Here is a 22,827-nt window from a genome sequence, read left to right on the forward strand (position 1 = left end):
GGATATAATTTAAACATTTAGGCCCTAACTTGCAAGACATTTTCAGAATTGTAAGGTCAATAACACTTGTATAACATTTCCACCCTGGGAAGATGGCATAAAATCTAAGAATACAGTGGCTATTATTTTGATTATCAATTCAATAAGTAGAATCCTGGCATTATTGCTATTGAATGCCTAGTTAATAACCACATAAGAATACTTCAAAGCTCAATAGAAATATAAGGGATATTTATAATGCAGCAATGGATTCTTCAGATTTTACAATAGTTATTTTTCAGGAAGTAATGCTTTATAAAAATCATAGTCCCCTATCTCAACATTTCTTCCTCTATTCTGTGGAAGACTGGTGTCCTTGGAAATCTTAACAGATGTCTGTCAACAACCGTTTATGTTAGCTAACAAGTTTCATATTCATATGAATATGTTGGGTCAAAGTTAAACACTTTTTATCTTGCTGGTTTTTGTTTGTTATGCTGTTTTTACAAAACCTTAATAATATGCTAATATTTATTTTGAACTTTAAGATAAGTGATCTAGCATGTAGGACTGTATTTCCCCAATTAATGTGACCCTAGAACATACATGCTATGGTCTAAATATTTGTGTCTCCCCCCAAAATTCATCTGTTAGAATCCTAATTCCCAACACGATGGTATTAGGAAATGGGGCCTTTGGTAGGTGATTTAATTGTGAGGGCAGAGCCCTCATGAATGGAATTAGTGACCTTACAAAAAAGTCCCGAGGGAGTTTGTTCACCCGTTCCATCATGTTAGGACACAGGGAGAAGGCACCGTCTATGAAGAAGCAGGCCCTTGCCAGACCCAGCTCTGCCGGCATTTTGATCTTTCACTTCCCAGCCTCTAGAACTGAGAGAAATACATTTCTGTTGTTTACAATCCACCCATTTACAGTATTGTTAAAGCAGCATGAATGGACTAAGGCAATGTATTAACATACTTTTTTCTATTTAAAATACATATTTATTTCTGATTACTTCTTACCCCTTCTACTGCTGCTACCCCAACTAGAATCAACATCGTTCTTTCACACAATAGCCTTCCTAATTCAATTTATCTTCCTGCTTCTAGCCCTGTCCTTGACAGTCTATTTTCAAGAGGCAGTCAGCAACACTCCTTAAAAATCTACAGAACCCTATGATGATTTTCCGTTTCCTTCAGAACAAAAGCCCAAGTCTTCAACATGTGCTGAGAAGCCATAGGTTATCTCACCTCTCCCTCTTCTCGGGTTTTTCTAAACTCATCTCCTTTTGCCTGCTTGGTTTCAGCTTCACAGTCTGTTGAAAGTTTCTTGATACACTAGGAATGCTTCCATTAAAGTGTATTTCCATGGGGTGTTCGGTCTGCTTGGCAGAGTCTTCTCTAGACAGCCACAGGGTACATTCCCTCACTTCCTTCCAGTTATTTGCTCAAATGGTGCCTTCTCAATGGGACCTGCTCTCACCAACCCACCTGTTTCAGATGCTAACCTCCACCCTAACCCATCTGTCAACCCTGATTCCCCCATCCCACTTCACCCTGGATCCACTGCATTTATCATCTCCGACCATGCTACAAAATTAAGTAATTTATTATGTTTATTTCTGACTCCAGCTAGAAAGTAAAGTGCAGGGAGGCACAGATTTTTTTACTCTGATGTAGCTCTCATTACTAAAACAGTGCCTAGCATATATTGGGTTCTCAATAGATATTTATTGAATAAAGAAGAAGAAAACTGTGTTCTTCATATGTGTTTTTAAAATCAAAATGTGGTATAAAAATGAAATGTTTCTGTTTTCCCTGTTGTAAGATTTACGGTGCTTGTTATTGTTACATACGTCTTCGAACCTAGGAAATATAAATTGGGGGATATTTGCATTTTTCCAAACTCACTGCCATCAGAATTCATTTAATATCTGGAAAAAAGAAGCCTAATGTCATCTGTGACTTCTCTTTTTCTAATTTTATCACTCCTCTCTCTGTACCGGAAATTAATTTTTGCCAGTTGCCTAGCCCGGCCAACTGTATTTCAATAATAACGTCTTCATTAATTTCCTTCCCTCCTTCCCTGCTAGGAAGGGCACACATGGGGAGACAGGGGCCAATAATCCTACAGGGGAGGCTGGAACTCTATCATAGGTGGCCTTCAATGCAATTAGACTTTTCATGGCAAGCCACTGCATTTTTTTAAGCAAGATCAGAATTTTAGAAAGGTAACTCTGACAGTGATGTATCAAATGGCCTGAAGGTCAGCAGAATTCTCATTTCTAATTCTGCACTAACTCTTGATTCCCTCCCGCTCTGCGATGACCCTTCCATCGGTTTCTCATCTGCTTTCTCTACTCACATCTCAGACTTACTCATTCTCCAAAAGCCTAGATATACAACAAAGACCCAGGTCGCAAGACATCCCTGCTTCTGTCTCCTTTGACATCTTTCTGGTCTTCTTATACACACTGAGTGGAAGAGAACAAAGGGAGAAAGGAGAGAAAAAGAAGAGTTTGACATTAATTTCTTATAATCTCTAAATAGTCTCACATAATGTGAGTTAGTACCACTTTACAAGTAAGGGGATTGAGGTTCAAAAAACTAAAATATTTTACCCAACATCATTTAAGTAGTGGGATTCAAGTTTATAGCTGCCCAGAAGGATAAAAACAATAAGGCTGACTTTTTTTTTTTTTTTTGGAGACTGGGTCTTGCTATCTCACCCCGGCTGGAATGCAGCAGCATAATCTGGGCTCACTGCAACCTCCACCTCCCAGGTTCAAGCGATTCTCCTGCCTTCCCAGTAGCTGAGATTATAGGCTTGCACCACCATGTCAGGCTAATTTTTGTATTTTAGTAGAGATGGAGTTTCACCATGTTGGCCAGGCTGGTCTTAAACTCCTGGCCTCAAGTGGTCTGCCTGCCTCAGCCTCCCAAAGTGCTGGGATTACAGGCGTGAGCCACTGCACCTGGCCTGACTAACTGCTAATGAGAATCTAAGTTTCAAATACTAAAACATATCCTTTACATGAATTATTTAAAAAATCCAATAGGCTTATGGAGAACTTCAGTTGTTATCCCCATTTTATAGAACAGGAAGGAGACCAAGATTAGGAAGATTACGTAATTTTCCAAAGTTTGCATGGCTAGTAAATGACAATTCTAGGACTAGAGCCCAGTTTTATCTAACTGGGGTGAGAAGTCCTAACCCCCACACTATCAATAAACTCTACTGCTTCCTAGGTCATCTTGCCTCTTGCAGTACGGAAAAGAAGAGCCACGGGTCACACGATGGCCGGGTCCTGACCATCAATACTTGATGGTCTGTCAGTCTTGGGTGTCAGTGAGCCCCTGCTCTCTATACTGTCCACAGGCCTGGGGCAGCCATTTATCCTGCCACTGGGTGTGGGGGAAAAGGAATAGCTCTGGACAGATGAGTGCTCCTAAAAATAGATTTTTTTTTCTGTACTGTTTCCTGTTTTGTTTTAACAATTTATTTCCCGTCCACCACTACCACCATCACCACCTGCCCCTGGAATTGTGGGGAAAAAAAGATAATTCTAAAGCAAGAATTCTGGTTCAATTTCAATTCTATCAAAGCAGCAAAGTCTTCTGTAAATATTAAAATTGTACCGTTCTCTTTCTGCTCAGCACTATGGGTTACACGTGGACTGGGCCGCATTTTATTTGGAAACACAGAGGCTGGCTTACTCCTTTTTTCTTTTTGAATACTCATTTAGGGTTGGCTCAGTACTTGAGGTTCTTGGGTAAAGGTTTCTCAATTAGATAGTTCATTTGTATCTAAAGAATTATTACTCAAAATACTCTGGGATATGAAGATGGGGGTGAATAAAGACGGAAAAATTTAATTCTCATAGATGTCGCACAATAATAATGATAAATTAGGAACATCACAGATGTGCTCACAACACGCTCAGATGTGTGAAGAAATGGTATTTATTTCTTTTTAATTGATTGGGCCTTCTTCATAATCCCACACCCACTGGGTAGTCTAGAAAACTTATTTCAGTTACATTGTTAATTTAATCTTATCAGGCAATTCAACCCATCTCTTTATGTAACTCAGTTTCTGCTTCAATGAGTAAGAGAAATACTTGTCAGATTTCTGGCCTCTCCACCTGGAATTATGTGGATTTATGTGAAATGAGTGAGGTGCTCATAATCTTAGGGGAGGTGGAGTCCTGGAGTTGAAGAGGTGTCCTCTAAGCTCTCCTGGTCTGGCCTTCTCACAGAGATGGTCATCTCGGAATGACTTGCCCACCCTCAAGACATTCTGCAGCCTCCATTGCTAGACACTGCCTTTAGTGATATTCATTCATGTTTTGTTCCCTCAGTGCTTAGAGTGTTTCAGAGCCCCAATAGCCAGATCCCCTTGTTGATCAAGCCCCATCTCTCTGCTTTCGCTGAAAATAATCATTCCCAATTGGATCTTTATCTTCCGCAGATGGCTTCCATTTCTTTAGACCACCTGCTTTGGCCAAGTTGCCAGGCAGGACCTTCACCTGCTTCCAGCCATATGCCCCTAGTTTGTTTCACAGGAAACTCAGAAACTTCTGGATAGCTACCATATCATACAAGAGCTGAGGGAGACTCTGAGGGGTTAAATTCGGATCTTTCTATAGTAAGCCACTGAATTTAATTTTATGTAAAAGCCCCAATAGTTAAGCAGAAGTAACCTGTAAGGTGATAGCTTCACAAGTCCTCTTGGAGGGGAAAAGGCCCTGTCCCCTCACCACTCCTCTTAAATTCTCTAGAACATCTCTATACTCTTCTGTCACTCAACACCCACCACCAGGAATTGGTGAAGACCAGAGAAGCTGGAGTATTGTTCTCCTATTTCCCTGTCTTCTACCCAGAATCCAATGGGAACTGAGGGGCCAGGCGTTTCCTGACTTCTTCCTAACCTACCCTGAACTCACTTTCATTTAAGACTCTCTAGTATTATTTGTCTGGTTGCTTCTCAATAGTTAAAGAAGAAATAAAGGAATTTAGAAAATCTTTTTCTTTCTTCAATCCAAATTTCATGACTATTGTCTTGGCAAAGAAGTCAAAGGAGCCAGCTTTTGAGATTTAAAACTGATCAATGGCTTCTTTGTTCTAATCTTGGGAATGCCCAGCTTCTCCTTCCCAGGGGCTATGTGCTTGGGAGGTAGAAGTTTGCAACAAGGGAACTTGATTTAAGGGATAAGTGTCAGAGCTTTGATTTACTATTTCAAACGATTTCAAATAATTCTCATTATAACTCCCACAAAAATAACAATATTAGATTCTTACTATGTCAGATACTGTGCATCAATGTTATTTCATGTTTTACTTAATTCTTACAACAACCCTGTTATGAAAGTCTTATTACACACATTTTCAGAGTAGAAAATCAAGTCTCAGAATGATTCACACAGCCGGGAAGGAGTTTGTTCTCTTACCCGCTGCAGTCTGAAATAGTGTTTCTCAGTTTGACTACAGCCCACAAAAGATATATAATTTATGTCCCAATCCAAATACACACACAACTGAAGAGTTTCACATAACAATACTTAACTCGTACATAATTTCTTATGTTCTCGCAATTCTCTTCCTTTCTTTTTTTATTATTTTTAATGCTAATCACAATCAACTACATTGATTTCATGACCTACTAAAGGATCATAATTGACAGCTGAAAAATGCTGCTCCAGCACCTGCAGCATCAATATTACAGAATTCTAGTAGAAATTATATCAAACTATTTAGCCATTTGGAAATCAGGCTATGGTAATTTTTCATGTACAAGTTATAATTGGGAGCGCTACAGTATGAAAGACTTGAAGCAAGTAAAATAGTGAGTTAAATGTCAATTAAATACTGTTAAGTAGCTTTAAAACTACTTAGCAAGAGGAAATCCAGAAGCTGAACAAATATAGATTTGTGGTTGACTTGCCATTTTTAAGTAGTTTCCCAAAGTCCTCTTTGGGTTAGCCTCTCAGAACTTGTATCTAGATATTTTCACTCTTAATTTTGATCTGTAGGACTTAATTGTATCCCAAGGTTTTTATTTTTCTCCAAGGATCCAGATTAAAATGTAGCACTGTTTTCATCAAAATTGTATTCCAAATCTCTAAATAATTTCAAAAATGAAAAACCTTACATGAGTCCCAAATTCTTGAGGATTTGAGTCAGTGGACATGCTGCAACTTGGAGTGAGTAAGATAAACTCCAGGCTAATGATGTCAATTAATTTGGGGATGAGTGAATGACATTTCAAAAAACAGAAGGTTGAGAGGTGTTGAAGAATTTCCAGGTTGTAAAAAAGAGAAAAAGCCAAAAGATTTCTGCCTTTCAATCCAAAGCTCATTACAAGGTTGTATGTTGGAGTGCTTTGCTTTAGGCAGCTTTCAAGTAAATCAAGAAATGAGCCCTCTCGCATGTTTACTGCACTTTCTGGTTCTCACTAAATTATACTTTTGACCTCTGAGACATTTGCAATGGCACCAGGATGTAGTTACAAATTGGATTAGTATTACCAAGCAGATCCTTTTGACATGCTGGAAGACCTAATCCATCAGTTACCTGCTGAAGCCAAATGGATGACGTTAGTAGCTCTTTGGGGTAGGTTTTGAGGTACACAATTGGAGGACAAAACAGAAACTTTTGAAAGTATGGAAAAGAAACTATTCAAAACAGAGGAAGGATGCTTGAATAAATGCTGGGAGACCTAGATTCTGGCCCTGCAACTACCACAAAATAATTTTGGAAGCTTTACAAAGTTATTTAACCTTTTTAGGTTTCAGATATCTCACCTGCAAATGTCTTCTGTAACTTATCACCTGCAGATGGTCTCCTAGTAACTACTGACATGCAAAATAGTTGGGATCAATTCTCTGTCTCAAATTGCACACAAGATTGAAATCACCATTTTCTTCAATACTCTCATTAGATAAATACAATTCAGAAAATACTATAAATAAGCAATCCTCCTGGAATCCAGCATCATTGAGAAAAACCTGGCCACCAGTGGTTTTAGGAGAGGGTAGAGGGAGAAAACTCGTGTAAACAAGATCATGGGATGAGAAATTCACACAACCTGTAGAGGGCACTAAGGTACTTTTTACAGAAAGAATCAGACTAATGGGCATGAGAGGTACCTGTTACCCCCAAGTGAGAAGCAAATGGGAAGAAAAGATGAGTGAGAGAGGTATCTTCATTCATCATTCCTCACACCTATCAATCCCTACCTTCTATCCCAAGTAAACAGCAATCAGTGATTACAAAAGATAAACTAGGAACTAATAGAAAAGGGAGAAAATTACCCACAAAAAAAGCTTCTTGGTAAGGATTTGATAAATGAGTCCTTGCTACCTAATAACTTCAAGATTTGCCATTGGTCAGAATTAGGAAACCCAAGGAGAAAATGTCTGAAGCTCCTGACATATTGATTATTGGCAGAGCAGAGGTAAATTAGGAGGAATATCCAAGAAGTATTATAGGGTAAGGTCAAAGGATAGCACAGATGGAAGATGCAAGTCAGTGCCTTAAATCACAAGATTGTTTCTCAGAAAGGAATGAATAGGATTCAAAATGATGCCCAGAAATGCCCTTATTTTTGTATAATTCTTAACAATTTGTAAAAAAAAGTTTGTAAAACTAGAATCTCACTTGATTCTCATGACAGCCATTTTATAGATGAAGGTTTAGAGAGGTGATGTGGCTCTCCCAAGTAACACAGTAAATTTCAAAGCTGAGTCTTTAACAGAAATTAAATTTCCAGTGATTTTTAACAGAACATCAGGCTGTTCTACCAATCCAGCACGCTTTCGGGGACTTATTCACAGTGGAAAAATTCTGTTACAAGCCTAGGCGATGTCAGTTTATACTGTAAAGTGAAAATCAAATGGCAGATATTCACAAAGCAAAATAAAGACAATTTCTCATCACAGGCTTTGTAGCTCTAAGAACCTAACAGGAGTTTTCACAACACAAATGGCTAATGTTAGCAGCACGCCGAGTTGGCAGTCATGTTGTCTGCCTGATCAACAATATGCCATGCTGTTCGAGATTTATCCTGTTACAATTCCTCTGCATAAAGGTATCATTTCCAAAATGTCCCTATCAGAAAGTAGATAGAATTTGTAATAAAAGCTAATAGAAGAGGTGGGAGCATATATGCTTTCTGTTCTACACCCTTTACAGGAAAAAAAAATTCATTACTGCCTATATTCAGATGATTAGTGTCCCAAGCCAAAGCTCCAGGAAGGGAATCTAGAGTCAAAACAGGAAGAACGAGTTTGGGTGTGAACTCCACAGGGAAGCCTCAGGCTGAGACATGATGATGTTATTGGCTTCAGGAGGGGCTTTGAAGTCAGACCCAAGGTTAAAACCCAGCTCTGCCTCTTAGAAGATGTACTATGGAGCTTCATTTTCTATGCAATGAGGATGTCATTCTGATCCTGAAAGTTGATGTCAGGATCAGAAATAATACATGTAAGTGTGTGTCACATAATAAATTCTCAATAGGTGGAAACTAGAATTTTTGGGTCCCAGATGGTTGATGGGAAGTGGAGCACAGTAATGTTGAAAGCCCTCCTTTCAAGTCTGCTAAAAGTAGCCCTGACACCAGGTCTTGTGGAAGGTCTGGATATTCAACAGGCCAAGGACTCTGTCAGAAGACAGATTTTGTCGAGTATCACTTTGAGTCCCAAGAGTAAGAATTTACTATACTTTGATTTGTACAAGTCCTCCAAGATCAAAGATGGATTCTGAATGTTAGTTGTCAAATGAACAAACGATTGTGGAAATATAAAAGCAAAGCAATTCATGTTGCCTTAGGAATAGCTCATTTGCAAAATCTAAAATGCTATTACATTGACATATTTCCTCATTTCATCTATTAAATCTTCCATTTTAGTAAAACTAGTTTGTCACAACCAAGTGCTGTGATTACGTGCACTTATGTATACGTCATATGTGTATAGTCTGTCTATAGTGTCTAACGAATGCTGGGTCTGAGTTGAAAAAAATAGGAAATTAAGATCTAGGTGTGAGTGAACAGTCTCTGCGTTTCAAGTATCTTTGAGTATGGCAACCTTTTAAAAAATGCTTCTGAAATATGTAGCTTTTTAAATTTTTAGTTTTTCTAGCACATCAATCAATCAAACTGTAAGTTGTTCCTTTAAAAAATGTCCATTTGGAAAACTTATGAAAAACAGATCCCATGAATTGAAACTCTCCCTGGGTTAACTGTAATGTGTTCATGGGAACTGCTTGTGAGATATTATTTGGAGGTAAGGAATCACTTTCCTGTTCCCTGAGATTTTGTTCTCATCTTCCATCTAGAACTTGGCCTATTTTATTTGAATCTGCCTTTGTTTGGCCTGGGAAAAAAATGTTTATGCAAAAATTGACCCCTCTCTGGCTCTCTCGGCAGCTTGTTTGTGGTGTAGATGAGTGTGCTGGTTCAAATTCCTCTGTTCACTGTTGACTAAGACCTTGAAGAGTTCTTCAGGCTCCACTAGGCCTGAGAAGAGTCTATTGAGAGTCTCAGCCTTTTTCTTCCTGCCAAGGTACTTTTATATTAGGTTGATAAACTCCTGAATTGTTGAGAAGCAGCTGTTCGAAGAAGGATTTGGCTAATTCTCATAAGATTTCTGGGTGCATGGGAGATACATTTGCTTCTGGGATCCATTGGTTCCTAGCACAGTTAGACCTGGATGACCTCTCTTTCTTGCTCTGTAAAGGTTTCTGGAATGTGATGGAAGCACAGCACTGCTTTTCAGGGAAAGCCGCAGCCACTCAATCAATTTCCATTTTCCTTCTGTCTCCCATCTAAGTGTGGATCTCTCTCTATAAATGTTAGTCTTTAAAATTAGGATTTCAGGTAATTTGATGTTTACTAGATGAATGCTAACCACATAGAGTATATGAAGCTTTGCTTAGAAAAAAACAGAAAAGAAAAGAAACAAAAAGAACCCAAAGCAAAACCATGAGTTCTGTCTAAGACTAAGCCTGGTCAGATACATGAAAGGGTTTAAACTGTTAATTTTCACATATTGCGCAAGTAAGCAAAACTAAAAGCATTTAATTTCTCTAATAATCTCAGACATGGTTTTCTTCTAACGTGCTACACAATCTGTATTGATTAGTCTGTCAGTGAGATACACATTTAATAAACATGTATTCCAAAGTGAAGCATAAAATCAAAGTTTAAATTACTATTCTTGAAAGCCACATTTTCCCCCAGTGTGTCAAAACAAAATGATTGTGGGACCACAAAGACTTACATTTCAGTTGTTTCTTGAGAAACTAATTGATAATAGGCATTAATATGAAGAGTGCATTTACAGACAGCAGAGGAATAAATTCCGTACTTTTTCAAAACATGTTAGTGTAGAGATGACTTCCAGGCAATCATTTGGGAACAGAAAAGAGCTTAGCTGGAAGATGTAAAGGAAGAATACATTTTTAGTGTTTCTGAAGAACACATAAAAAATTTCAGTATTATTTAAAAATTACCAAATTGATAAATTTTAATATCAAATCTTGATCCACTATATATGACATTTATATATGCATATAATAAAGACTAGATAATAAGCTTTTAGCATTATTTTTGCAAAGGGCATTTTTACATATAAGAGCAAATTTCTTTGCCAAATTTAAGCAACCGGTTTTTGAACTTTTAGTATCTCCCAAAGCAGTATTTGCAGCTATGCAAAAATTTTTCACATCTTTAACGCTCTTCAGAAGAGGTCTATAGAAGGCAAATTGTAAATGTGTAAAGTGGTAAATAGAAGGGGTGATTCAAAGGAAAAGCAAATTGACATTTGTAGTAGTAGAGGGTACTGTTGTTTTTGATTTGTTATATGCCTTAATCTGGCATGCTATTTCACCCTTCATGACACACATCAATACCTTCTTTATGTCTGGCTATTACCACTCATTTAAAAATCTATTTTACATGATTCTTTCAGGCAAAAAAAGACCATAATGACACAGAATACAGCATGTGCTTCATAAATTCTGTAAGAATCAATACTTTGGCTGGGAATTTGTCAGTCTCTCAAAGTTATGCATCATTAAACTTTACTGTTATTACGGTGGGCTCTTCCTCAAAGTTCAGTACCTCGCTCATATTGCAGAAACGCTTTTAAAGCTAGGAAAGCCAGAGAGAGGCAAAAGCTACTTGCAGTGGGATAGATACCTGAAGATGATGCTTCATTTGCAAAATGCAAATAGAACCAACGCTGTTTTGCTTATGTATGGGCAGTAGTTTATAAGTGTCAGATTCCATTTATCTAAAGGCCATGTCGATGATATCCACACACGTTTGGAGAATATGGGAAATATTTGTCTACTGACCAGAATCCTCCTGCTTTCTAATAATAACCTCTGACAATTCCAGCAGACAGGTTAAAAAACAGATGACAGCTGGATTCTTCATTTTACACTAGTCCCTGGATTAACTTGTAATGAGAACATGAGAGGTATTTGGTGTTTGTCATAATGACTGGTTCAAATAGACACTTTCTTTTCAGCCACACCTATAGGAATTCCAGCTGTGATCATGGCACCTATGAATAGCCTCATCAGCATCAAAACCAAATATTGGCAGAATGCCATTTGTGAGTCGTCTCCTGCTTTCACCTCTGTCTCATCAGTCAAGATCTCACTATTCTTCTAACCATATGAAATACATGAGGTTCACCGAACTGACTGATCTCTTGCTGCTAGGTTCAAGGCCGTGGCTTCTGTAGTTCCTTTCACTTGTCCTGTTTCCCCTCTTAGCTATTACTTTTTTTTTTGGCAAAAAACCTTTTGAATGTAATAAAGAAATGGTAATAACTGATACATACATTAATTCAAACTATTTTCACTAAGCACTAAATAGAATAGTTCCCAATCTTTTCACCAGAATCCCTTTGAAAGAATGCCTAAAACTTAATCAGCTAATTTAGGCATTTATTTATTTATTTAGAGACAGAGTTTTGCTCTTGTTGCCCATGCTGGAGTGCAATGGCACAATCTTGGCTCACTGCAACCTCCACTTCAAGTGATTCTCCTGGGATTACAGGCATGCACCACCATGCCAAGCTAAGTTTTTTTGTTTTTGATTTTTTTTATTTTTAGTAAAGATGGGGTGTCTCCATGTTGGTCAGGCTGGTCTCGAACTCCCGATCTTAGATGATCCTTCTGCCTCTGCCTCCCAAAGTGCTGGGATTACAGGCATGAGCCACCACACCTGGCTGGTTATTTAGGCTTTTAGTCCAGAAATATGAAGCTGCCAATCAGAGTTTCTAATGACCATGAGACAACCAGGTTAACAGCCTTCAGGTCATATTATATGAGCTTTTAAAAGTTTTGTTTAACCTATACATTCTAACTGAGGGATTTGTTGGCGTCAGGCTGGAAATCACAGGTCCATGTTCTGGATACCATATACACACACAACAAAAAGAGAAAGACTATATGATCCCTTTATATATAAGGGAAACAATGTCTAATTCTCACGGGTGTACAATTAGTGAGGGGCAGAGAGACAGGTGCAAAGCACTAGCCCACAAGGGAGAACCAAGCAAGGGCAGTAGAAGAGATAAAAGTCCTGTACCCTTGGGATGCAGCAAAATGGGTGCTGGGAGGCTTCAGGCAACAGGCACATGAGTGGATGTCAGTGCATGTGGGAAGAAGCTTTCAAGGCTGAAGAAAACAAAATGAGCCAAGGCACAGGGCCACAGGAGTACTGCCAGTCAGAAGACAGTGAAGCATTTGTCCTGGGTAAAGGGATGTGATCTAATAAGATCTAATAAGAGATTGTATAAAACTCAGAAAACTTCACCCAATGAGAGCCAGAGAAACAACACTGGTCTCTATTTCTTTCTCTTTCTTTTTTTTTCCAAGACGGAGTTTTGCTCTTATCATGCAGGCTGGAGTTAGTGCAATCCTGGCTCACTGCAACCCCCGCCTCCTGGATTCCAGCGATTCACCTGCCTCAGCCTCTCAAGTAACTGGGATTACAGGCACCTGCCACCACGCCCGGCTAATTTTTATATTTTTTGTAGAGACAGGGTTTCACCATATTGGCCAGTCTGACCTCGAACTTCTGGCCTCAAGTGATCCACCGGCTTCAACCTCCCAAAGTTCTGGGATTGCAGGCGTGAGCCACTGTGCCAGCTGGCAATAAACTTTCTTAATGGAAAATATTTTTCCTCCCAAAATGTAAAACAAAAATGATACAACCAAGCAAAACTCAAAACAGAAAGACATGATCAGAGCAAGCTTTAGCCCCTCATAGCTCACCTATGCCCTCATTGTTACGCTACTGAAAACAGTGTCTGCCCCATTAAACTGATGCATTACTCCAGAACATACTGAAACTTAGCATATCAATGCTCCCACTACATCCCTGTTGAAAAAAAGTAAACAAACACCACACAAAATATAAGTTTACCCCTAAAAGAAGTTAACATCAACCTAAGGACCCTATTGTAATATTACTACACTAACCCAAGATATTTTAATCCTCTTCTGACCTATTTACCAAAAAAATCCCCATTTGGAGTGTTCTGGAAACATTAAAAATATTGTATTAGATTCTTCTTCTTGAGGTAGCTCCAAGTCTTGAAACAGAGCAAATTTACATATTCTTCTGCATACCACTGAGGGGTAATTATCATAAAATGCCTACGACCAAAATCCTCACCCCTGATTCTCAGGCTATTATAATTTTTTTTTCTTTGAGACAGAGTCTCAGTCTGTAGCCTGGGCTGGAGTACAGTTGTGATCTCAGCTCACTGAAACCTTTGACTCCTGGGTTCAAGTGATTCTGCCTCAGCCTCCCGAGTAGCTGGGATTACAGGCACCTGCCACCAAACCCAGTTAACTTTTTGAATTTTTAGTAGAGATAGGTTTCACCATGTTGGTCAAGCTGGTCTTGAACTCCTAACCTCAAGTGATCCACCTGCCTCAGCCTCCTAAAGTGCTGGGATTATAGGCAGGAGCCACGGCGCCCAGCCTATAATTTTTCCTTCAGATCAGACCATGAGAAACATACATAAAAAGATGAAAAGTCATACAAAAATTTAAAAACAAGCAAAACCAACATTTAAAAGAAACTGTGTTGTCACACTAACAGTATAAACTTTGCTAAAGACAAGAAATTTTACCACAAAAGAATTTTACTACAAAAAAATTTTAGTACTAAAGCTACGGACATTTTATAAAGTACTCAAGATATTAATAGTTTATAAAAATAGTGGAAAATTTTTCAATAAGATCATAAAATTAAAATCAACTCATTCTCTGGCATAGAGTTCTTCCAAAATGTCAAGTCTACAAGAAGGGATATAGGCTGGGTGTGGTGGCTCACACCTATAATCCCAGTACTTTGGGAGGCCAAGGCGGGAGAATCAGAGGTCAGGAGTTCAAGACCACCCTGGCCAAGATGGTGAAACCCTGTCTCCACTAAAAATACTAAAAAAAAAAAATTGCTGGGCGTGGTGGTGGGCACCTGTAATCCCAGCTACTCAGGAGACTGAGGCAGAATTGCTTGAACCTGGGAGGCAGAGGTTGCAGTGAGCCAAGATAACACCATTGCACTCCAGTCTGGGTTACAGAGCGAGACCCCGTCTCAAAAAAAAAAGAAGAAGGGATATGTGGCAAACCCACTCTCAGGCTGACCACATTTGCCTATTGCTCAGGTTGGCTTCAGAGGTGTGGGGATGTTGATAGAGGCCTCCTCAAGGTTGGCCAAAGAGCCCTGAGAAATGTCGGCCAGCTTTTTGTGCTGCACATGGATGTCCTCCAGCACCTGCTGTCCACGGCTCAGCTTTGCCAAGTGCTTCTGGACTAGTGCATCTTTCCACTGTAATTCATTCCTTAGTTTTGAGACATCCTCTTTGATAACCTGCTCTGGTTTCTGAACAAATGCCTGCAATCTTTTTCATAAGAAAAAGCATTCTGTCTCTTGAAATATCCAGAAAATTCTGCACACTGATCAATACCAGTTCAAATGTCTTCCTGATGGGTGCCACTGACATAGTCCTGACTCACCGGAGAAGTTAAGCAAGCCTCGCAAGATGACTCCAATTTCTCCATCGAAGTACTGTTAGGAGGTCTCAGAGCACCTGGAGCTGCCTGAAGAAGTGAAGTTTGGCCCAGGAGGCCTGGTGGGGGCTGGGGGTCCCGGTGGCTGCCCAGAGAACACAGTGGAGCAGCTATGTCTGGAATGGCATGGAAGGAGCCCACTCTTAGCTGTTACTTTCTTTATAATCTCTGAATATTTGTCACCTTCTCTGGGAAGTCCTCCCTGATCACCTTACATTGAGGATGTCTACCTCTGTTCTGGCGAGCACGCTGTTTTGCCCTCCGTTGTACTTATATGGTAATGAAATTGCCTGTTGATTGTCTGGCTTCTCTATAACAGTGAGAGTTTCAGCAGGGACTGCATCTATTCCCCACTGTACCCCATCACACAAGTCAGTGACTGGCACACAGTAGATGCTCAAAAACATCATCAATGAATAAAATGAACAGTGTCTTCCATGTGCAAAGTAGGAGGTAAATACTCAAACTCTCAACGAGGCATAAAATTTAGCCCCTATTGGAGAGAGATCCAAGATGGCTGATCACTAGCAGCTCGGGCACGTACCTCCCAGTGAAAGCACAAAGAACGAGAGGACGCCACACTTTCAGACGAATATTAGTTGCTCACGGACCAGGAGATTCCCAGTGGAGGAGCTCCACGGGTCGCCAGGGCGACTCTTGTGGCCGGCGTGGTGGTTTTGCTGGTGCCTTAGCACGCCAGTTCTTGGTGCAGAGTCCGGATATTCCCGGGCAGAAAAGCACCATCAATCTTAACACCGCTGTTTTGGCCGGCTCAGTGGATTGCTCAGATTTCGGCGCAGGGAATCAACAAGTTGGACGTCAGAGACCCAGTTAGAAAGTCGGTAATTATAAAGACGACAGACGGACAAATATATAATGAAGGGAAGAAACCAGCGTAAAAAGGTAGAGAATACTCAAAATCAGAATGCCTCTCCCTCTACAGGGGATTGCAATTCCTCATCAGTAACGGAACAAGGCTTAATAGATTACACGTGTGTTCCAATAACAGAAGCAGGTTTCAAAACGTGGGTGATAAGAAACTTCTGTGAATTAAAAGAACTTGTTCTAACCCAATGCAAAGAAACTAAGAACCTTGAAAAAAGGTTTGACGAAATGTTAACGAGAATGGACAATTTAGAGAAGAATATAAGCGAATTGATGGAGCTGAAAAGCACAACACGAGAACTTCGCGAAGCATGCACAAGTTTAAACAGTCGAATTGATCAAGCAGAAGGAAGGATATCAGAAGTCGAGGACCAGCTCAGTGAAATGAAACGAGAAGACAAGAATGCAGAAAAAAGGATGAAAAGGAATGAGCAAAGTCTCCAGGAAATATGGGACTATGTGAAAAGACCTAATTTACGTTTGATAGGTGTACCTGAATCTGATGAAGAGAATGAATCCAAGTTGGAAAATACTCTTCAGGATATCATTCAGGAAAAATTTCCCAACCTAGCAAGGCAGGGTAATATTCAACTTCAGGTAATACAGAGAACACCACAAAGATATTCTTCAAGAAGACCAACCCCAAGGCACATAATCGCCAGATTTATTAGGGTTGAAATGAAGGAGAAAATACTAAGGGCAGCCAGAGAGAAAGGTCAGGTTACCCATAAAGGGAAACCTATCAGACTTACAGCAGATCTCTCAGCAGAAACGCTACAAGCCAGAAAAGAGTGGGGACGAATATTTAACATCCTTAAAGAAAAGAACTTTCAACCCAGAATTTCCTATCCAGCCAAACTAAGCTTTATGAGCGAAGGAAAAATTAAATCTTTTGCGAACAAACAAGTACTTAGAGAGTTCACCACCACCAGGCCTGCTTTACAAGAGCTTCTGAAAGAAGCACTATACATATAAAGGAACAACCAATATCAGCCTTTCCAAAAATATATCAAAAAGCAAAGAACTTTAACACAATAAAAAATTTACATCAACTAATGGGCAAAACAGCCAGCTAGCATCAAACGCCGGTATTAAACTTATATATATATTAATTGGATAAAAAGCCAAAACCCATCAGTATGCTGCATCCGGGCCCATCTTACATGCAACAATACCAAAGACTCAGAGAGAAGGAGGAAGATTTACCAATCAAACAGAGAGTAAAAATAAACTAATAAACAAAAAGCAGGAGATGCAATTCTCGCCTCTGATAAAGTAGACTTTAAAGCAACAAAGATCAAAAGAGGCAAAGAAGGACATTACATAATGGCAAAAGGATCAATGCAACAAGAAGAGCTAACGATTCTATAGATCGACGAGATAGAAAATTAACAAGGATATTCAGAACTTGAACTCAGACCCGGAACAAGTAAACTTAATAAACATTTATAGAACTCTCCACTTCAAATACACAAAACATACATTACCACCTCACACCTATTCCAAAGGTGACTATATAATTGGAAGTAAATCACTCCTCAGTAATCGCATAGCATTTCATAGGTTTAAATTAAATATTGGTTGGCTGTTTGTTTGTTATCTTCTTCCCTTATTCCTTTCTGACTACATCATTAAGTATAATTATCAGTATAAAAGAGGTTTTCAATACCCATTACTAAATTGCATTCTAGCCTGGGCAAGAAATCAATACTCCCATTCTCTCTCCCTCTTTCTTTTCCTTCTCCCTCCTCCCCATTCTCTCTCTCTCTTTCTCTTCCTTTTCCCTCCTTCCTATTCTCTCTCTCTCTTTCTCTAAAAAAAAAAAAAAAAAAAAAAAAAAAAAATTTAGCCCCTATTCCCGAAGGGTTTGGGTGGGAAAAACAGCATGAACATAGGTTTTTAAAAAGAAGAGGAATAGGGACTAAGAACCAATATAAGAACATTAACAACAAAAATTATTTTCATTAGCTGCAAGAAAGTAATCATTTATTATTTGTGATAATACTCAAAAAAGTTATTTCTCACATGAATAAGAAACAGGCACTTGAATGTCGGAATCATATTAAATTATAACACCTTTCATAGTGTGCTCTCCTTTATATCTGTGGTTGAACTGTCTCACCCACTGGTTTGTTGACAATACCTTCAAGGCCATATTGCTTCATGGGAGAATTTGAGTGCAAAGATTCCTTCATATTCATTCTTCATGCAGTCTTTCAGCTTCAGATATTTCTAACTTTTGCCTCAGCTATTGAAATTTGTTATAGAGTAGAGGAAAAAAGCCTGATTCCCACTTCTTAAATAAGGGTTTATACAATAAAGTGTTTATAATAGTATCTGGTTCCTGGTTAACTTTCAATACACGTTTGTCATTCTCATTTCATAACCCTTAGTATCTTTAGATTGCCCTTTCTAAAGCACTGAATCTAAGTCTGAAAGCAAGTACAGATGAAAAAGAAAGGCAATATAATGAACCTTGCACCAAGTTCTTGGACTATGTCATGCATTTAAAATTACGGTTCAGAGTTCAGGCATTTGAATTGGCTCACAAACAATAAGGAATTGTGCCTGGTCTGGGTCAGATATAAACAAGCTGGAATCTGGCGTAGGTAAGATGTTTACTAGTTTGCTGTTCTGGTTGTGTGCTTTCTCTTATTCCTAAAACCTATGCCTCCAATTTTTCTGTCATTCTATAAGGAGGCTTAGATTTGGTCATCATCCCACCTTATGCTAAGCCTAGCATGGTAAGCTTTGGAGTCAGAAATTCCTGAGTTTGGACCTGACCTCACCATTAGCCTCTCTGAACTTCCTTTTCTTTATTTGTAAAGATGGAATTAATAACCAGTCCTGCTTTAAAATCTCTTAAGGATAGATACTAATTAATATAAAATTAATGGCATAGGTATACTCTAATCTTGGTGAGAGAAACAAGCTCCTCTAACTAGGTAACTGATTAGTGTCAATTGCGATGGATATAAATACGATGAAGAATTTGTATCATGTACAGTTCAGTAGTGCTCTAGCACATCACAGTACATGGTCTATGCCCAATAGGCTGTGATTCATGTTTTTTTTTTTAATGTTCCTACCACAGTTTTGCAGTTGTTCAGAATTCAACATGTATTTTTGAACTAAATAGAATTGATGAGAACAAAAGGTAATCTGCTGGGTGAGGTGGCTCACACCTGTAATCCCAGCACTTTGGGAGGCCAAGGTGGGCGGATCACAAGGTCGGGAGATTGAGACCAGCCTGGCCAATATAGTGAAACCCCATCTCTACTAAAAATACAAAAATTATCTGGGCGAGGTGGTGCACACCTGTAGTCCCAGCTACTCAGAAGGCTGAGGCAGAAGAATCACTTGAACCGAGGAGGCAGAGGTTGCAGTGACTTGAGATCGTGCCACTGCACTCCAGCCTGGGTAACAGAGTGAGACTCCATCTCAAAAAATAAAAATAAAAATGAAAGGTAATCCCTACATAATGGCAGGAACATTCTCCTATAACTTTAGTGTCTTGTTATTATTCAAATAATAATTTTCAACATTGCTGAGAAAGAGTCTATCAATAAAACTCAAAAAGTCTTGTAGAAAAGTAATTTTCTGACCCAATGCAGGTGTTTTGTTTTTCATCTCTAGGGAGCAATGTTTGATTATCTTTTATTTGGTTCATCCAGGGGCATTATGCCAGGAGCATCTTCAGGTCATGTACCTCACAAGGCCACCACATCTAAGGGGCATTATGTACATCAGAGACAACTTTAATAGTTTGGCTTTCGTATTTACTCTACCTTTGGATTTTAAAAAAATTGTGTATTCATTATGATAGTTTTTCAGCAATAGCAGTTAAATGTCTTCTTTAAAAGATCAGAATATTATGATAATTTACTGACAAAAGAAAGTAAAGGGCCTCAAAGAAGAGATACCTTTTTTTAATCCAGACAAAGATACCATAGAGGCTTTCAGCTGCCCTGTCTTCACAATGCCTGACAGTGGTGACAAGGCAGTAGGATGTTCATAAATACTTGGTGAGTTAACAGTGAATAAACAAAGCATTTTAAAGAGTATGTGTATTGTGAAGGATTATGACAATAAAAGACAGTATTACAAAGAGCCAAGAACACAGACACTGGAGTCAAAAATACCTGAGTTCAAGTTTTGGTTCTGTAGCTCACTGTCTGTGTGTCTTGAATGAGTTACTTATCCTTTCTCTGCTTCATTCTCCTCATTTGTAAAACGGAAAAATTATAACATCCATTTCACAGGGTGGCTGTGAGGACTAAGTGAGTTAATGTACACTGAATGCTTAGTGCTGTATCCTGTTCAATGGCAGCCTAGAGCGCCGTATTCTACAGTCAGAATCAAATAGGCGACGGCCTCTATTTTTAAAATAGAGACTAAACACACAATTTTGCACCTATGTGCTGGGAATTCAACACATCTTTTTGGGTTGAATAGAACTGATGAGAATAAGAAAATTGTGGAAATACACTCCTAAAATTTTAGAATCTTGTTATTATTCAAATCAAGATGTGTTAGATAAATGCCCTGTCAGGGAAGTGAAAAAGAAGGAGGAGGAAGTGGAGGAGGAGGAGGGGCGGGCAGCAGAAGAGGCAGAGACAAAACATGTGTCATTCAGGAATCAGTAAAAGTTAATCTTCACAATGGTCTACAAGTCCCTAAATGATCTGTCTGTGCCACCAGCCGGTCCTCCAGACACATTCTTCTCTCAGCTATCTCCCTTCACTCCCCGTTAGCTGCCTCCATGCCAGCCGCTTTTGCCTTCTTGCAGTTCTTGGCACCAGACACAATCCTGCCTTAGAGACTTCAGTAAAGCTGTCCCCTCTGCCTCAAATGCTTTTCCTCCAGATGTTTGTTGGGATGATTTCCTCACCTCCTTTGAGTCTTCGCTCAATGTCATGTTCTCAGTTTAAGACCTTCCATGACCTCCTCTCTAGGACCTTTACCCTCACCCTTCCTCCACAGCACACGCTCCCAACACCCTTACGCTGCGCTACTCTTTCTCTTCTACTTGGCTCCTTTCATCTTCTAACACATATATTCATCATGTTTATTATTTATTGTCTCTCTCCCTTTATCTAAGTGGCCCTCCCACACTAGAATATAAGCTCAAGACAGTGGGATTTTTGTTGATTTTGTTCACTGATAAAATAACTCCCAGACCTGGAACAGTGCATGAGCTAATAGGTGCTAAATACATATTACTGTAAGATTTCTCTTTTTTGTATATCATTTTCTCTCTTGCTATTGTTTTTTTTCTTTCAGTTTTTTTTTGTTTTTGTTTTTATTTTTGAGACAGAGTCTCACTCAGCCGCCCAGGCTGGAGTGCAGTGGTGCGATCTTGCTTCACTGCAACCACCGTCTCCCAGATTCAAACGATTCTCCCGTCTCAGCGTCCCAAGTAGCTAAGATTACAGGCATCTGCCATCATGCCCAGCTAATTTTTGTATTTTAGTAAAGACAGGGTTTCACCATGTTGGCCAGGCTGGTCTTGTACTCCTGACCTCAGGTGATCAACCCTCCTCAGCCTCCCAAAGTGCTAGGATTACACGTATGAGTCACCATGCCCCGTCTTTTCTTTCAGTTTTAATCATTTTGCACTGATAGCACTTTAATTGCAGGATTTTCATGAAACAATTAATGCTCTATGTCCTGGCCTGTATCTGAGCAAAGAACAAACATACAGAGCGTAGAAGAGCAAGATTCTGCTTTGTTTTGTTCTGTTATGCTGCCCCAAAACTTCATGCCTTTCTGGGCAACTGACAAAACACAAAAGTTAGCATCATTTATATAAGAACACTCCTGACTCAAATCTGTCTCTAAAAAGCTCAAATACTTTAAAATTGTAATTTTTAAGGTACAAAAACAAGGGCATAAATGGCTTCTCAATTAATCCAATCAACATTCACAATCATCAAAACATAGTCATGGTTGCAAGGAGAAGTACAATTTTATAAATAATAAATAGAAGAAGATTATCAGTAGAGAGGGGAAACCAAATTGTGCAAAAAGAGTCCCTCAAGGAAGAAAGTGGATAATTAAAATATAAATTAGTTAAAATTGTTTGAGGCTCTTGGGTAGCTGAGAAAGGTGATTTGATTAAAAATACCAGTAATTTTCTTCCATATGTAAACTGACAAGTATGTCTATAAATCCACACCACTCACCCATATTTTCATTTAAAGGAAAACTAGGAAACAATTACACCCAGACTGCATATGTTTAATGTACTAAATTACTATCAAATGAAGACTGAGGCATTAGGAGTGCAGCAGCACAGTCTCGGCTCACTGCAACCTCCGCCTCCCAGGTTGAAGTGATTCTCCTGCCTCAGTCTCCCGAGTAGCTGAGATTACAGGTGCCTGCCACCACGCCTGGCTAATTTTTTATATTTTTAGTAGAGACAGGGTTTCACCATGTTGGCCAGCTGACCATGCTGGACTGGAACTCCTGACTCAGGTGATCTGCCCACCTCAGCCTCCCAAAGTGCTGGGATTACAGGCATGAGCCACCTCACTGGTACAAACCTTTCTTTATATGTAAATTTAAAAGGTTCTTGTGCCTAATAAATGTAAGTAAATTTTATTTCTTTCCATTTAGCCTAAAATATTAAATTGTATAGTCTCAGCTCAAAAATATCAATTATATAGTCTTTGTTTCTTTGCAACTACTTCCCAGTAAATATTTCTATTATTAAAATTTTAGCAAATTTAATTTTCATTTTTTATAAACTTTAAAATTCTTTCAGCTTTCTTTTTATAATTGATATCAACATTTAGTAACTATTAGGAAATTTTTTTGTATTTACTACTTCTCTAGTATTTAGAGAATTGCTTTTCCTATT

The 22,827-nt window shown here is 39.0% G+C and overlaps 1 protein-coding gene and 1 pseudogene across 16 annotated transcripts in view; one reads left to right on the forward strand and one right to left on the reverse strand.

Annotated features, from left to right (window-relative positions):
* Positions 1-22,827, forward strand: part of ADGRL2 (adhesion G protein-coupled receptor L2) — a 678,543-nt gene that overhangs the window by 229,263 nt on the left and 426,453 nt on the right. The gene's annotated exons all lie outside the window — the stretch shown is intronic.
* On the reverse strand, positions 14,671-15,487 carry LOC105710159 (mediator of RNA polymerase II transcription subunit 28-like; annotated as a pseudogene).

The sequence above is a fragment of the Aotus nancymaae genome, unplaced genomic scaffold, assembly GCF_030222135.1.
Source record: "Aotus nancymaae isolate 86718 unplaced genomic scaffold, 86718_ANA_hifiasm-v0.15.2.pri h1tg000007l, whole genome shotgun sequence".
Lineage (NCBI taxonomy): Eukaryota > Metazoa > Chordata > Mammalia > Primates > Aotidae > Aotus > Aotus nancymaae.